The sequence below is a fragment of the Felis catus genome, chromosome D2 (genome assembly GCF_018350175.1).
Source record: "Felis catus isolate Fca126 chromosome D2, F.catus_Fca126_mat1.0, whole genome shotgun sequence".
In the NCBI taxonomy this organism is placed as follows: domain Eukaryota; kingdom Metazoa; phylum Chordata; class Mammalia; order Carnivora; family Felidae; genus Felis; species Felis catus.
In genome coordinates this window covers 38,510,594-38,516,383 of record NC_058378.1, presented here as the reverse complement: position 1 = coordinate 38,516,383, position 5,790 = coordinate 38,510,594, and positions in this window count along the sequence as shown.

Genomic DNA, 5,790 nt, shown 5'->3' with positions numbered 1-5,790 from the left:
GTCTCCCTCTCTCTCTGACCCTCCCCTGTTCATGCTCTGTCTCTCTCTCTCTGTCTCAAAAATAAATAAAACATTAAAAAAATTTAAAAAAAGAAATAATACAGGAAGATGCCATGTGCCCTTTGCCCCGTTTCCCCCAGTGGCAACATCTTACAAAATCATAGTATGATATCATAACCAGGATATTGACCTTGATACCATCCATACAGAGCATGCAATCAAGATACATAACATTTCCATCACCAGAAAGATCCCTCACGTTGCCCTTTTGTGAACAGACCCCCTAGTCCCTCCTTAACTCCTGACAACCACTAATCTCTTCTCCGTTTCTATAATTTTGTCATTTCAAGAATGTTACATAAATGGAATCACGCAGTATATAACTTTTTTAAGTTTATTTCTTTATTTTGAGAGAGAGCGAGAGCAAGGGAGGGACAGAGAGAGAGAGGGGGAGAGAGAGAATCCCAAGCAGGCTCCACACTGTCAGCACAGAGCCTGATGTGGGGCTCGAACTCATGAACTGTGAGATTATGAACTGAGCCAAAACGGGGAGTCTTAACTGACTGAGCTACCCAGCCAGGTACCACCTTATAACCTTTCATATTGTCTTTCTCTACTCAGGATAGTTCCCTGGAGATTCGTCCAAATTGTTACATGTGTTAATTACTTGTTTCTTTATGTTTCCAATTGTATGGGTATACCAAACCTCTTTTAGCCATTCATCCATTAAAGAATTTCTGGATTACTTTCAGTATTTGGCAATTATGAATAAATCTGCTATGAACATGTGTGTACCGATCTTGTGCGCACGTTTTTCTCTCTCTGGAATAAACGCTTGCGAGTACAATTGTTTCGTGTACGGTCACTGGATGTTCAGTTTTATAAGAAATTGTCAAGATGCTTTCCAGAGTGGCTGCACCATTTTTGCCTTCCCAGCAGCACTGGATGAGTGATCCAGGTCCTCCTCATCCTCGCAAGTATTTGGTGTCATTACCATGATTCATTGTAGTTTTCTGATAGGTGTGTAGTGATACCTCATTTGCACTCCCCAATGGCCAGTGACATTGAATACCTTCCCCTATACTCATTTGCGATCTGTCTTCCTCTTCAGTGAAATGTCTGTGCATGTCTTTCACCCATTTTCTAATTGGATTCGGATTGTAAGAATTCTCCAAATATTCTAGAAACGAGGCCTCAGAGAAGTGATCTGAAGATACTTTCTCCAGGTCTTTCGCTTTTCTTTTCACATACATAATGGGGTCTTTCACGAAGCAAACATTTTCATTTTGATAAGGTTCAATTTACGGATTTTTCCTTTTACGACTCATGCCTCGGGTGTCAAGTCTCGGACCTCTTTGCCTAGCCCTAGATCCTGAAGATCTCCCTCATGTTTTTCTGTAAGTTTTTACAGTTTATCTTTTACATTTAAGTCCATATCTATTTGAGTTAAGTTTTGTGTAAGGTATGAGATTTGGGGTGAGATTCTTTTTTTGCTGTTTTTGTTATTGAAATGACTATACTTCATTGAATTGCTTCTTCACCTTTGTTCATAATCAATTGTATATATTTGGGTGTCTATTTCTCGGTTTTCTATTCTATTCCATTAATCTATACGTCTATTCCTCCAACAATGTCACACTGTCTTGATTACTGTAGTTATATGTTAGACCTTAATATCAGGTTGGCCCATGTGTTCCTGGAAGAAGTGGAATCCTTCAAGGCCTGTGTCCTTTTCCTTTAAGTCTCTCAGAGACCAAAGCAAGACCCAAAAGCAGAGAGAGGCTACTGTTGCCGCAAGATCCATACTAAATATGATTGACATTGCTGACTTCAAACCCAGAGAAGCATCTTTCTTCTTCTGTGTGGAAATATGTATTTATTTTTTGTAAGTCATACCATTTTTTACATCAGGTCAACCAAGTTTCTTTTGCAATATTTTTGTAATGACTTACACTGGAAAAGTAAAGATTTGCAAATAACTTGTAGGAAAAAAAAAATGTCTTTCGTTTCTAATAAGATTCCATTCTTCTGGTCAGAGATCATATTCTATGACTTCAATGATTTTAAATGTGTTGAAATTTGCTTTACGTCCCAGGATACGGTGTATCTTTGTGAATTCTATGCGTGCTTGAAAAAAAAATGTGCTTTCTTCTGTTTTGGGGTGGAGCATTCTACATATGTCATTTAGATCCTATTGGTTAGGTGGTTGACTTCCTATATATTCTTGCTTATTTGCTTTCTAGTAGTTCTAAAAGTTTCTGAGAGTAAGCTGTTGGAGTCCCAACTATAATTGTGGATTTGCCTATTTCTCATTTCAGCTTCTAGCTTCTCCTGTATTTTGAGGCTCACTTGTTTGGTGTATACACCTTTAGGATTGTTATACTATACCGGTGGACTGATCCTTTTATCATTATTTAATGTCTGTCTTTGTAATAATTTAAATTGCTCTAAAATAGACTTTATCTGATACTGATATAACCAAAACTGTTTTTTAAAAATAATGTTTGTATTATTTTTATGGCATAACTTTTTCTTTATTTTCAGCCTATTTGATCATTTTTTTAAACATTTTTTAAAATATTTATTTATTTTGAGAGAGAGAGCACACATGAGATGGAGAGGGACAGAGAGAGAAGGAGAGAGAGAATCCCAGATAGGCTCTGCGTGAGATCTTCCAAACCCGTGAGATCATGACCTGAGCCAAAATCAAGAGTTGGGTGCTTAACCGACTGAGCCACCCAGGCACCTGATCATGTTTTTTAATCCACTCTGCCAATCTCTGTCTTTAATCAGTATATTTAGACCATTTATATTTAATCTATTATTAATATAATAGAGTCCAAGTTGGCTATTTTATTAATTTGTTTTGTTTGTTTCTTCAGTTTCTCATGTCTCTGTTTTACTTTTATTACCTTCCTGTAGATTATTTTTAAAAATTTTAAATTCCATCTTGATCGATTTATAATTATTTTAGCATACGATTTTTTATAGTTATTTTAGTGGTTGCTCTAGGTATTGAAATATACATGCATAGCTTATCACATTCTATTTGTATTGACCTTATACTAGTTGGAATGAAATTTAGAAAACTTACTTCCATTTAGGTCCACTTACCTTCCCTACTTTTAAATATATTTTTGTAAGTATTTCCTCTGCATACATTGAGCATCACATCAGATGGCATCATAATTTTTGCTTCAAACATCAAATATGATTTAAGAAACTCATGAGAAGTGGGATAATCTATTATATTTACTCCTATTTTTACCGACATGTTCTTTTTTCTTTTCTGAAGTTCCAAGACTTCTATTTTCACTTCCATTCTGTTTAGAAAAGTTCTTTTACCCATTCTTTAAGGGTAGGCTTGTTAGCAAAATTTCTCATAGCTTTCCTTCATCTGAAAATCTCTTTACTTCCCCCATTCATTCCTAGAGGATACTTTCTCTGGGTATACAAGGTACTGATGACAATTCTTTTCTTTTAGTACTTGAAAAATGTTGTACCTCCTAGCCTCCATGATTTCAGATGAGAAATTCTCTGTTGTTCAAATCCATGTGCCCCTATAGAATGTTTCTTTCTTTCTGGGGGCACCTGGGTGGCTCAGTTGGTTGAGCGTTAGACTTAGGCACAGGTCATGATCTCACAGCTCATAGGTTCAAGCCCCGCATCAGGCTCTGTGCTGACAGCTCAGAGCCTGGAGCCTGCTTTGGATTCTCTGTTTGCCTCTCTCTCTCTCTCTCTCTCTCTGCCCTTTCCCCACTCATGTGCACGTGCCCTCTCTCTCTCTCTCAAAAATAAACATTAAAAAAAAAGAAGAAGAATGTTCATGGATGTTTTTGAGCTTTTTTTCTTTGTCTTTAGTTTTCAGAAGTTTAGTTATGATGTAACTTGTTGTGTACTTCTTCAGACTTCTCCTGTTTGGGAATCACTCTGCTTCTTGAATCCAATGTTTATGTTTTTCACCAAATTTTGGAAGCTTTCAGCCTTTACTTCTTTGAGTTTTTTCCAGGCCTTGTCTCTCTCACTCTCTCTCTTTTCTAAAACTCCAGTGATACAACATTAGTTCTTCTGATATTGTCATCCAAGTTCCTGAGATTCTGTTACATTTTTTTTCCTATTTTCTCCCTATTGATCAGATTAGGTAAATTCTATTGAACTATTCTCAAGTTCTCTGATTCTATCCTCTGTGATTTCCATTCCACTATTGAGCCCACCCTGTGAGTTTTTATTTATTGTTGTATTTTTCATTTTTATAATTTCCATTTAGTTCTTTTATATAAGTTCTATTTTTTTTTTTTTTGCTAAGATTTTCTAGTTTTTCATTTGCTTTAAGGGAATTCATAATTGTCTGTTTAAGCGTTTTTATGATGGCTGCTTCAAAATCCTTGTAGGATAATTCCTACATCTTGGCGTTGATTGCTTATTCATTCACAGAGTGTTTTTTCCGGTTATTGTAATATGAGTGATTTTTTTTTATTGCATCCTGAACATTTTGGACGCTGTGTTATGAGTCTCTTTATCCTATTAATCTTTTTTCAGCAAGCATTTTCCCTGTTGAGGTGCAGCAGAGGGATGGGTGGGCATGTGTGTTCAGCTTCCTGCTGGGTCCTGTTGCCACCAAAGATCAGGAAAGGGACAGCTGACTCAGACCGGGTTGTTGCGGCAGGCTAGGGGAGGAAGCTCAGCTACCCTACCCGCAGGGTCCTGCCGATGCCATAACACCAGGGGAGGGGAGGGAGAAAATGGAGGTGTCGACTGGCCTGCCTACCACTTCTTCACTCCCCATAATGCTGTTGAGTAGAGGTAGAGGTTCAGCTCCTCACTAGACCTCACTGATACTCTCGTGGTGAGGGATCGGAGCATTGAGTCCTTCCACCAGTCAGGATGTGGAGAATCAGCTCCCTGCTCATCCGGTCAACACCATCCCAGCAGGGGAATGGGAGGACCAGCTGAATCTGCTGGAGAGAAATGGAAGGTTACCTCTCTCTCTTGTTCCACCAGAGTGGGATCGGAATGCTGTCCGCTTCGGTGAAGTCCTTTGGGTAGAGGTAACCATTTTCTTTGGAGGGTTTTTCTTTAGGTGCTTTTTGTTGTTTTGTTCTTGTCTACACCTATTGGTGTTTTAGGCTCCTGTGAAGGCTCCACAGGTGAAGGCTCCTGTGGCACTCTGACTGGGATATATAGGAGGCAACAAGGAAACCCAAGGAACCCTCTGCCATATTGTTCCTCAAGTCCCATGGATCCTTCCCTCTTCCACCAGGCAGAGTAATTCCATGCTTGTTTCTTGTGTTATGGGAATGACATTTTAATTTTAAGAGGAAGGATCTGGGAGGAATGAGACTACTTTATCTTGGCAGAACTGAGACTCAGGAATTTTTTTTAATAGGCATTTTTTTTTTTTTGAGGAATCCTATACTTATGGACAAAGGTACAAATGCTAACTGTCCAGCGTGATGATTTTGCACCCTGAATACATCTGGGTAACTAGCACCCAGTTGAAAAAAACATACAAGAACACAACCCCAGAAGTTCATTTGGAGCCCCTTTTATATTTTTAAGATTTTATTTTTAAGTAATTTCTATACCCAATGTGGGGCTTGAACTCACAACCCCAAAATCAAGAGTCATTTTGCGCCCCTTTTACTCACTATACTCCCCAGGGGTAAACCCTCTTTCTTTCTCACGTGAAAGATTAGTTTTATTTGAGACCCCCCCCCCCCCCCCCGTCTTTCTTCCAATAAGCAACAGAATAATGACTAATTACTTACTTTAGTCCAAGGTGAAGGCTGG